The sequence below is a fragment of the Molothrus aeneus genome, chromosome 4 (assembly GCF_037042795.1).
Source record: "Molothrus aeneus isolate 106 chromosome 4, BPBGC_Maene_1.0, whole genome shotgun sequence".
NCBI classification, from domain to species: domain Eukaryota; kingdom Metazoa; phylum Chordata; class Aves; order Passeriformes; family Icteridae; genus Molothrus; species Molothrus aeneus.
This window is the reverse complement of record NC_089649.1, coordinates 35,745,863-35,758,101: the sequence shown is the minus strand read 5'-3', so window position 1 is coordinate 35,758,101 and position 12,239 is coordinate 35,745,863.

Sequence of the window (12,239 nt, the reverse complement as noted above, 5' to 3'; positions counted from 1 at the left end):
AAAGGAGTTACAGTTCCTGCTTGACCCCATTTGCTCTGCGCAGATTGATGTGCTCTCCATGTCATATTACAGAGGATGTGTTATGCTGTTCAACAGCACCCTTATTCACATCCTGACTGCATCCAGTCCTGCTGTATAGCAGTACTGTGGGAACAGATTGCTTTCATCACAGTTTTGAGACTCAGAGGGAGCCAGTTTGGATTGCAATTTTATTTTTAATCATCCTACAAGGGATGTCTACAATCTAAGACACAACTCTCTCCAACATGATGCCAGTGTAAATAACTGGATGCTTCTTAATGATTACCTTATATAGCTTTAAAAGGCAAGCCATGATCCTGGAGAGATTGAGAGTCCTAGTACCCATTTAAAAAAAAAAAAAAGGCATTCTTTTCAGTTCCCATCTTCTTTTTCTTGTAATAACTACATAAAATCATGATGAATTTGGGAAACTGCTCCAAAAACGATATGGAAGTATCCACGTTCTGCTTGAATTCTGAATTCCTAGATAACCAGAGTAGTATGACTCAGAGGACTGGATAAACTTCCCAATCATCTGTTTCACAGAAGTACTTCAAGTACTTTTTAAACATTTTCAACTACAATTGTGTGATTATTTTAGCCCTTTGCACTTGCACTGTGAAATGCTCAAATTAAACAAGACCAATTAAGCACATTCTTTTTGTACAGGATAACACTTATCTCAAGTGGTGTAATTGGCACTTTGGTTATGTGTACACTATGTAATGCAGTGCAATGCAGAGATATCCAGCTTAACAGGAAAGAACACAATCATGGTAATTAGAACAAGAGTGCAACAATGTGGAAGGGAGGAGAACTTTGAGCAAAATTAACTTCTGGAACAAAAGCTTCTTTAGCATCCACACTTGGGTTCCTCTAAACAGCTTTAGAATATTTTTACCAGCAGATAAATGAAAGTGCCACGCAGTAATTGTCCTTGATAGACAAGAAAAAAATATCTGCATCTCATTACAGAGTCCTACTACAGCAGATCCATTTTAATCAACTGATTCCAGTCTCATTTCCTAGACAGAAACTCACATCTTCCAGAATAAATGGCCACCTGATTACACAGTCTCTACGGCCTTATAGCTCTGTCCAGGTAGTTATTATCCTATCAAGGTTTCCATGGCAACTTTCTTTGGTCACAATGGCCACTAAGTAAAGCCATTCACTTAAATGAACACATTTTTGTTCAAAGCAACATGTCATGAACTATCACTTTCCATCTTATTCTGTGTATTCTGAAGGATACTCACAAGGGATTCGCAACACCTTTAGCCACATGTTGTATTCTCCACTGAATTAAGGCTCCCACAAAGTGAAATCCACTTTTCACTCGCGGAACAGTTCAGTGAAATCCAAAGATGTTGTCAGGACTGAATGGGAGAGAGGAAATAAATGAATTGCATGGAAATAAGATCACATGTGCCAGCTACATTATATTAAAAAAAAAGATACCTCTTTTTTTGAAAAAGCACATGGACTCATTCACCAGCTGTGCTGCATCCCTCTTGAGGCAATACCATACCGGCAGAAAGAAAACATCATCTTGGAGAAGGATTTCTGAGAAATGCAAGGAGTTAGCAATTAGCTTCAAATTGCTTAATTAATAAAGAACCAAATTATTATGCTAACTAATCTTGTGATTATAGACTGATTTAAGCATTGCTGATAAGTATTATTATTATTAGTCAGCAATGCAGCCATATCCTACAGTATTTCATTTGCATTAGAAAAGATGAAACTGTAAGAGGTTAATATTTTTTCTGATTTATGGAAATTTAACTGCTTGCCTCCTGTTACTGTAAGTAGCCATGTGGTTAAATCACCTTTCCTTATTTTAAGAAACAAAAATAGAGATTTTTTTTAAATTATTTCAATTCTTAACATCTCTCACGACAAAACTCTCCATTTTGTTGACATCTTGGTTTTTGTCTTATACTACAACAAAACAGTTGGTTACCAATATCAAGTTATACAAAGATAATTAGAGTGCCATCAGCTGTGGGATGATGGCAATGGTTCTTTGTGCTTTATATCTGTTTCCAGGTGTATGTACACACCACAATAACTGCCTTCTTCAAATTATACTTCTGGTTTGTTTGATTTACTCTGGATTTTTACATATTTTTCCCTGAAAAATAAAGCAAAATCAAAACTATTTTACATAGAATGTTAAATGTTGCAAGAGGGAAGTTGAAAAGGAGGAAAAACATATTAGTCATATCACAAAGCAAAGCTTAAATATTAATGGTGTGAATATGAGAGAAGACAATGGCAACATTAAATAATAGCTTGTTACAAAGTACAAATCAAATTTTGTATAATTTTCTTATGACTCTAGCAGATGGTCACCTTTCACATAACTGACTGAGCACAGAACCTGCTTTGCACTGCAGTCCCTGCCTGCTCTATGGGATGCTCTATTGAGCACACCCTCAGCATTTGCTTCTGACACCAAGCTGTGTGCTGCAGTTAACAGGCTGGAAGGAAGGGATGGTATCCAGAGGGACCTTGGACGGGCTTGAAAAGTGGGCCCATGAGAGCCCCACGAAGTTCAACTGGGCCAGCTGCAAGGTCCTGCACCTGGGTTGGGGCAATTCAAAGCACAAATACAGGCTGGGCAAAAATGGATTGAGAGTAGTCCTGAGGAAAAGGACCTGGGAGTGTTTGTTGACATGACCTTGTAACATGTGCTAGCAGCCCAGAAATCCAATCACATTGTGGGCTTCATCAAAAGCACAGTGGCCAGCAGGTCAAGGGAGCTGATTCTGCCTGTTTTGTTCTTCTGAAATGCCATCTGGAGTGCTGCATCCAGCTCGGGGGTCCTCAACATAAGAAGGACATAGACCTGTTGGAGCAAGTCTAGAGGAAGTCCATGAAGATGATAAGAGGGCTGGAGCACCTTTCCAATGAAGACAGGCTGACAGAGTTGGGGTTGCTCAGGTTAGAAAACAGAAGGTTCCAGGGAGGCCTTAGAACAGCCTCCAAGTACCTAAAAGGGGTCTAGAAGAGAGACAGAGAGGGACCTTTTACACAGGCATGTTGTGACAGGACTAGGGGGAATGGCTTCAAACAGACAGAAAGTAGGTTTACATTTCGTATTAGGAAGAAATTGTTAACTATGAGGGTGATGATCACTGGCACAGGCTGCTTAGAAATGCTGTGGATGCCCCATGCCTGGAAGTGTTCAAGTCCAGGTTGGATGGGTTTTGAGTCACCTAGCCTTGTGGAAGGCATCCCTGCCCATGGCAGGGGGATTGGAACTAGGTGATCTTGAAGGTACTTCCAATGCAAACCATTCTGTGATTTGTCGTAGACATCTTTTTGTGAAAATCCTTTCCTTAGGATTTTTTCCCTTCTGAGAAGCTGAGGCCTCAGAAACAATCTGTGAACAATGGTTATCTGCTGCTGTGGAATGCAACAGGTGTGTCTGTGACTGGCCCATCTTGGATGTTCACAATTAATAGCCAACCACAGCCCAGTTAGCTTGGGCTCTGTCCGAGACACAAACCTCTGTTATTCATTCCTTTCTATTCTTAGCTTAGCTAGTCTTCTGAGATGAAATTTTCCCTTCTATTCTTTTTAGTATAGTTATAATGTAATATATATATAATAAAATAATAAATCAAGCCTTCTGAAATATGGAGTCAGAACCACGTCTCTTCCCTCATCCTGAAAACCCCTGTGAACACTGTCACAGTGATTATATGAAAAAAATACTGTCGACCTGTTTTTTAAGAACACTTAGACAGCAAATGCTTTTCTACAGGGTTTCTGAGATTTCCACAATTATATATAACCAAGGTGTTTGACAAAGATTGTAGCCTATTACATTCAATGGCTTAATGCCAGGTGGTTGGCTGAAAGCCACGGCACTTTGCACAACTGAACAAAGGGTCTTGCTAGAACCTTCCAGAAATACAGGTGCCTACATTCTTTCTTAGACAATTAAAGTAGTTACTGATCACAATGATCACATACAGTAATGAATATAAAGTCTTAAAATATGTTAGAAATAACTATTTTAACTCAATGCATTTTTCTGAGAAGTCTTATGACATTTTGTAAACTTGAACATGCATGACTGACAACAGAAACTGAGTACCTAACAGATACCAATTTGAAAAAAATCAGTGGTGCTTAAGTGGTATATTTAGCTGTTTAAGTGGGTAGGTGGCACTCTGAAGACACTGAGACTTTAAAAAGTTTTCATTAAAAAGGAGTGGGATTTAGAACATTTTTGTAACATCCAAGATTTTTTTTTCTTTACTATTAATGCACTATGGTCCAATTATAGTGAAAGCACAATTAGCAGTAATTCAACAAGAGTTTCCACAAATCCTTCTTGCAACATCTATCCCATTTGCTGATCTTCCTTTTCCTTAATTAGCTCCCTCTAGTTACACAGAATTATTTGACTGATAGAATCAATGTAAGAAGTTTCACTATTATTTTAAGCCAGCCTTGTCACTGTAACAAAACAAGACCAGTTTTAACTCCCATATAAATGAATGCATTTTCTGTGATGAGGTCCCTGCCTAGCTTCTTCCTTTTCTTTTTCAAATGAACTTTTACACCTGTTATCTCTTCTGATAGGCAACAAATGGGAGAGCAGATAAATAAAAAAAGAAAAATGAACAATTAAGGGAAAAAATAAGAAATTCTGCAGGAGAAAAGCAGTTATGTTATGTTGTGTTTTGTGGGATACTACAAATGCTTTAAGCTACGTCCTACTGAACAATCCAAAACCATAAGCATTTTTTTGCATTTAGATCTGTTGAAAACTGGGACCAGAAAGACAGGGGTTAAATGGCCAGGAAGCAGGTACAGCTGAGACCCTGCAACCCAACAGCCTGTGCTGATACCTTGGAATGAGCACACTATAAAAGAGAACAAGGCAGCTAGTAAGAAAGCATGCAGTTTTTTTCATAGAGTAACAGCTTTCTGGCCTACTTCAGCTTTGTTTGCTTTGTTTTTGTGACCTGCAATGGTAAGAATTTTCATTGGGAGTTGTTTGTTTTCTTAATCTGTTGGCACATGTAATTTAATAAGAGGGTTTTATTCCCTTTTGCTCTGAGAAAAGTAGAATAAGGAGCTTGTCTTACAATAGCTGGTGTATTTATCTTTTTGCTGAGAAAGCAACAACTGCTGATTAGCAGAGGTACTAGCTAAGTTGTCTTCAGGTTGAGTACTGCAAAGTATGTAAAAAACATCAAATATAAGGGAGCTGACTGGCAAGATTTGGGTTACTTGGTAAAACCGAAACAATTTGTCTCTAAACAAAATACAAAATTGTTTGTGCCCTGAGGCATCTTGTATGTGGTGTTCCCAAGCTTAAAACATATTTTTAAATACAACAGGTAATTATCAAATTGTTTTCTTGTGTAAGTACAGAATAACATGCAAAAGGGATGAAGAGACACACTGTCCTATAGTTTTTCACCAATGCAACATGAATATTCTTCTCCTGTTTGTTGAAAAAGGTGGCATTGATAAACTTAAGACAGTTGTTGGTCTCTAAACTGGGAAACATCTCTCTGGATATGGAGATTTGCATTTGTGTAGTCCTGCATGAGACTCTTAACAACTTTGGCTTTTTGTGTGATGGGGTTTGTTTTGTGTGTTTTTTGGGGGGTTTTTTGTTGTGGTTTTGGGGGTGTTTTTTTGTTGTTCTAAGCTGGGGCTGTTTTTTAAGGTTTTTTCTTTTTTAAGAGTGTTAAAGATTTTTCTTTGAGGGAGGTACGTGGGGTTTTTTTTAATGCTATCTTAGCTAGCCAGTACTACTGAATGTTACCTGAGGAGTCCCCAGGAGGGGTGCCATAGGAGCTTGCAAGACAGAGGCAATGCCTGTGTATTTTTGTCAGTATACTATGAAAAAAAGAGTGCTTAAAGCTTGGATTGTGCTGGTAACTAAGTTGGTGGCATACAAAGCCATCAGACTACTATAAGTAGGTGACCAAATGCAGTTTCATTCTATTCAAGAATATCCCTAAGAGCTGTGGGTAATTGTGGCTTGTGAAAAGTAGCAGTTCTTAACAGAGACAAAGCTTAAACTTACAAAATCTCAACAAGGAACAGTGATGATGCTAAAGACAATATCTTACTGTGAAAGAAGTGCTCACTACGTTCTGGGGCTATTAAGTAGGCTCCTTGAAGTTGAGGAAGCATGCCAGGACTATCCTGTGGTGTGAAATGTCTTTCGGGCATACCGTATTTGCAGCGTCCCAGTGGAACCTATCCTAGATGGGTTACTGCACTAAGAGCAGATTCAGCTCTGTGAAAGGAGCAGAAAGCCCAAGACTTACAGCATCAAGGGGAAATGCCAGGCTCTGCCATCTCCCAGCACCATCCCAGGGTAAGAAGGGCTGTTTCCCAATACTGAGCATAAGCCTGCCTTAGCCAGAGTCATTGTCTTTGCCTGTGCTGTAACCATAGGTGAGGGCTTCACACAGATTTTCCTGCTGTGGTACTTGTTTATGGTAGCTTATAGTAACAAGGCCGATGAAAGGTGAATGGGATGACAGAAAACAGAGTAGGATGTTTTCTCAGTGCTCCCTATGTTGTGCAATGCCATGGCACAGCAATTCCAGGTGAGCATCACAGCTGACTGGTTTCAGACTGGAAAGAGTAGAGCTGTGGCAGCTTCAGTGCTGCACCTGAATTAATTAGTCATGCTTATAGACAGAAAGGGTAACTTATTTGGGAACAGACTGTGCTAATGCTACACAGCCCTAGGCACTGAAGCTGTTAGCTGGGAATGGCACGGTGAGAATATGTGGTGTTTTGTGTTACTAGCTAGCAGAAGTTTACTGTATTGCTACACTAGAAGCCATATGGAGTGGAAACATCTGAGCAGGTCTGAGGGAAGAATTTTAAATATGAACACAAGTCTAAAGTTGATGTTATACTTTAGTACTGCATTAAAGACTTACATAAAACCCAGTTTTTGTTGCTTTTAATGCTTTATGGTTGCCAGGTGCCCAGAAAAATGCAAGCAGAAAGGTTTCTTACAGAAGTTGCTAAATATAATTGGATTGTTCACCCTAAACCATATACTCAATCCTCAAGTGTGACTGTGGTCACAAGGGTTTTCAGGATGAAGAAGAGACGAGAATGTTGACTCCATGATCAGAAGGCTTGATTTATTATTTTATGATATAGGTTACATTAAGACTATACTAAAACTAAATAGAAAAGAAAAGGTTTCTTCAGAAGCTAGCTAAGCTAAGAATAGAAAAGAATGAATAACAAAGATCTGTGTCTCCGACAGAGCAAGAGCCAGCTCTGCCATGAGTGGTCAGGAAATCCCAACATCCACAGGAGACCAATCACAGGTCTACCTGTTGCATTCCACAGCAGCAGATAACCATTGTTTACTTTTGGTTGCTGAAACTGCAGCTTGTCACAAGGAAAAATCCTAAGAAAGGATTTTTCATGAAAGATGTCTGCGACACTCAAGTTTAGGGACTCTCATAGCAATAATAGCTACAAAAGTTATGATTTGCAAATGGTTTATTGGAAAATCTAGACTACTGCCCCTCAGGATGTTAAAACACAAAACTGGATTTACCCTGCCCCTGAAGAATTTTGCCTGTCAGTTTTAGCCAGCAATTCTGTGTCTCTCAGATAATAGGAATATGATCAATTCTCCCAACTGAGCTGTTGAGTTCCTGACTCCCTCTATCCTAAGCTGAAGTGACTCAGAGCCATGATTTTCTAGCTCCTCACCACATTGTTTATCAGGGGAGGAAGCCAAAGCATACGCACAAGATAAAACGTTAATACCATCAGTCAGAACTTAGGGGATGCATATTATTTCATTATTCATATTGACTGTCACACTAATATCCAGTAACAGCAGAATGTGACTTGCTCTCGATGTCAGGAAACTGTCCCATGAAAACAGGGTCCTGAGTTCTGACACTGAAGACTGGGAGGTGGTGTGTACTAATACAATATGAAACACGTGCAGTCTTAGGAGTTACTAATGGTAAAACAATGTATGAAGGGTTTGTCTCGCTGGTAAACATGTTTATCAAGTGGTTCTTCTTGCATATCAGAATTATGAAACCTCACAAAGGGTATGTACAAAGTAGTCATTGATTTTAAATTACTTGCCATTAGATTATTTTCATTTTTATGTATCAGACGAAAAACTTTTTCCATTTATTACTTCCAGTGGCACCAACCTGACTTGATACTTTTTTTCCTCCTTATCTGTATGCAGTATTTTGTACGTATGCAGGCAAGAGTTTAAAGTGAGACTTATAGATGAAGAGAACCAGAATACATATGACAAAAAAACATACCCCCCCCCCCCAAATATGACAAAAAAACATACCCCCCTACCCCCCCTCAAAAATATAGTACCTATATTGCCTGGTTCAATCTATCCTGGCCTCAACAGCTGACCAGAAATAAAACTGGATTAGACTTACTAACTCTGTGGTTTACTTTCACAAGGGAAAACATTGTTTTTGATAGGAATTCACATTAGCAGCCCTTTTCTAGGAGTAGATTCTTACAGGAAAACTCCTAACTTCCTGGGATAATGCATTCAGATGAGCTGTGCCTCACTGTGCTTCAAACATACATGGCTGTACTTCCAAGTAAACCAGGCAACTTATAACAGTACATCTATGGCCATCTGTAAAATTTAACTGATGCCTATGGCAAATGGCCCTACATAAATTGCAGTTCTGTACAACCACAGGACAAGTAATTTCAATGCAGAATAGCGTAGATGTTTTGTGTTCCAAGCACTCATAACTTATGCAATCAGAATGGTTTCCCTGTATTCAAATTAGAGCAGAAAGAAAGGGTTTGGTTTGCAGTAAAATACTACTGCCACCATAAAATCATAGTCTACTGGTAGCTGCCAGATCTAAATAATAGTTGTTCAAATGCTGGATTACAGCAGCATCAAGCTGTCAGTTTACTCTCTTGTCAAGAGCAGTTATTGCAAGGCTCACTGAATTGATGCCTAAATAATATTAATTTATATTCTAAAATATTTATCTAACTTCAAGTCCTTCACAGAAAGACTACTGTATTATCTTCACCCGTATTCCTTTTTAAACATTCACAACACAAAGTATCCTGAAGCCTCCAGGCCGTCTCAGGAAATACATGTCCTGCAGTATCCTGATCAATTGTCTCCAAGTTATGACTTCCCCTCTGCACTGTATTTTTTCATTTACCCTGGTGTGTATGTAGCCTTCCTTGCAGAACTGCAAGGGGAGCTGGCAGGGATCCAGGACAACCTGTCAGCACAAGCAGCAGTGAGGTGATGAGTCAGCAGAGGCACTGTGTGTCTTTGTGCTCTGCTGCAGCACTGCTCGCTCCCAACCCTCCCGGAGACAAGTCTTGGCTTTGACCTTGAAAAGTGTCCACAGCTCCTGCTCATCCTTATTTTGATGAAAGGGAGGATGTGTCCTTCAGTGAACCTGAAAATGTGGAGCTGCCCTACAGAAGCTAATAACCCAAGGAACAAGAGGCTCTGTGTGATCTGAGGATTATGTGAGGCTTAACCTGAGAACAAGGCTGGCAGTTTTGTAAAGCAATTCAGTAAGAACCACCACATAAACTGCAGTGGTAAAACAATTTTAAAATAGAATAATTTCACTGCTTTTGTGCCACACTGCATTCAGTACATCCCCAACATGATAGCTGTACACAGAAAAATCCAGCAGCTGCTACATACACTGTGATTACATAGAATAAGACAAAATTATCTAGGATTGAGAAATAAGATGTCCACAATGAAAGGACATCAATGTGGCCACTCGTGTATTCAGGTATTTTTGTCTTCATTTTTTATACTGCTTTTTTAAAAAAAGAATTAAAATGGCTCCCTCTTGTGTCAAGAGAAAGGCAGTATCATTTTGGCCAAAATCTAGTCCTTGAGCAGAAATGAGATTTTATCTATATTTATACTGCAGAGGCTAGTTATCAGTATGTTGTGGTGACTGAACACATGTATCCCTTGCTGCTTAGGTACCCTTTGAAACTACCTAAAATAAGTCACATAAACAGTTACCTTTCAGCTGCACGTGATGGAGGGCAGGGAAAAATAGCTTGTGAACCATATGTATTGCATCCCATCTAATTTGCTAATGCAGTCTAGACTAGATAGATATCTTGTCTTGGAGATCCCTGTTCTTAGAGATCTTTAACATCTCAGCACAGAATATCTGGATCAGTGTAGCTTAGTTTACTTGTGGTGTTTTTCACAGGTGAGCAAATATTCACCTTGCAAGGGGTGGGAGGAAAGCAATGAACTCTGACAGAAAGCTCTGAGCATGAAAGAGTCAGTAAATGGCAGTGAGGAAGGAAAAACCTGATTTCAATGACCTGCAAGTCTTCTTTCCTTCTTTCTAGTACCTGCTAGCTGATAAAGTTTATTGTTCTGACTTTTGAATCATGAAAGCTTTTTCCACAATAATTCATATCCATAAAACTCTGAAATTGAAAACTGAGAGGGTTGATTTTTGGTTGGTTTTTTTTTTTTTTGCATAGCATGGAACATACTTTGGTAACTTTGGATATTAAGCACTAATCTTGGAAATGAACATAGAAGAGGAAAAAGTCTTGCTAACCTTAAGAGGCAAATAAAACGTATCAGGAAATATGTGTGTGTATACACAGGAAGTAGCTACAATAGTTTTAGAGAATGCATGTCTGAAAAGCTTTGTTTCAAGGAAGCACGCTTCAGTTCTGTAGTTTCTCACAAAATCTCTTCCTGTAGTTATAAATTAACAAAACAAAAACAATCTAAATAAAAAGAAATTAGGCCCACTTCAGAGTGGGATTAATCATACTGATGACTGGAGAGCTTGATGAAGCTACTTTGCAGATAATTATCTTGAGATAATCTCAGTTTATCCTGATTCAGAAGGCTGGTGGCACATGCACAGGAGGCTATGTTTTCTAGCTTGAAGGGGAGGTTTTAAAACACCATCTTATGAATTCTGCTGTAGCTATTTATCCTTTGTAAAAAGTCTTCCTTGCTACAGCCTTACAGGTTGTTACCAGAATGAATGAAAATATGACTACCAACATCAAATTATATATTCTTTTCAAATCTAGGACTTTTATCCTCCTATAAGAGGAGTAAGATAATTTATTCTTGCTTCTCATACAGGAGTTACCACTTGTTCACAGAGAGGAAAAAGTTACTATGGTGGACAGAGTAATCATTCAGTATCGTAGCATTTCTTGTTTAAGGGCCTCTACAGTGGCACCCCACAATCCATTTCCACGTTTCAGAGAAGAACTGCTGAGGGTAGACTCAGCTGAAGAGAAACTGAAAGGCTTTATTGACCCTAAAGCACATACTTAGGCTCCAAGTGGCTGTTTGGAAAAGATCTCATCAGCTGCCACCTGGGACTAGGTACATCTAAACTAAAAAATACTTTTTATCTATCCAGCCATGCAAAGTTACTTTTCCAAACACAACCACCATGACAATCTTAATGGAACTGAGCTACCTGCCTCATATTCCAAGCCTGAAAAGACAGGATGAGGTAACTGGGCATTTCATTACCTATTTCTTTTGAGGTACTCATTGCAAAATTGTTTGGAAGGTACTTAAAAAAGATTGAGTTGCACTATATACATACACACATAAGAGTATTTTAAAAATCACATTTTATCTTAAGTATGGCTAAACACTGGTACTCTTAATTAATAATCTAGTGGCTGGGGTACCTGCCTGGGAAGTGTAAGAGAACAGGATTCTCAGATGGAGAGCATTTCGTATCCTCCTCCTTGGATTATGCACTTTTTTCTTTCCTGGGTTATTTCCAAACTATGGGTTGTTCTAGAAGAGAGGTGCTCTTGGAGTCTTTAATAGCTTGTGTGGACAAAAGAATAAAAAAAAAAAATTGATTGATCAATAAAGCTCATGAGCTGTATGTTCAGTGGTAAAATCACTCCACATCAGGCTTTAGACACCTAGCACTAGCAGTAAGTCAGCGTAGGGGTATTTTTCTAGTCAGTTTGCATTCTTCCCAGTAAGTAAGATATGCCTTGTGAGGTATTGGCATATCTAAAATGGGGGCCATTACAAATTTATTTGATGCTTACTTTACTTCCGTTTCAATGCTGTAATGCAAAATATTGTGAGAGGCAGAAGTCAATCTCTTTAAAGGTAGAAAACTTTGAAAAGCTGCTGTTTTCTTCTTGACTCAAAGTAAAGGTAAATGCTCTCG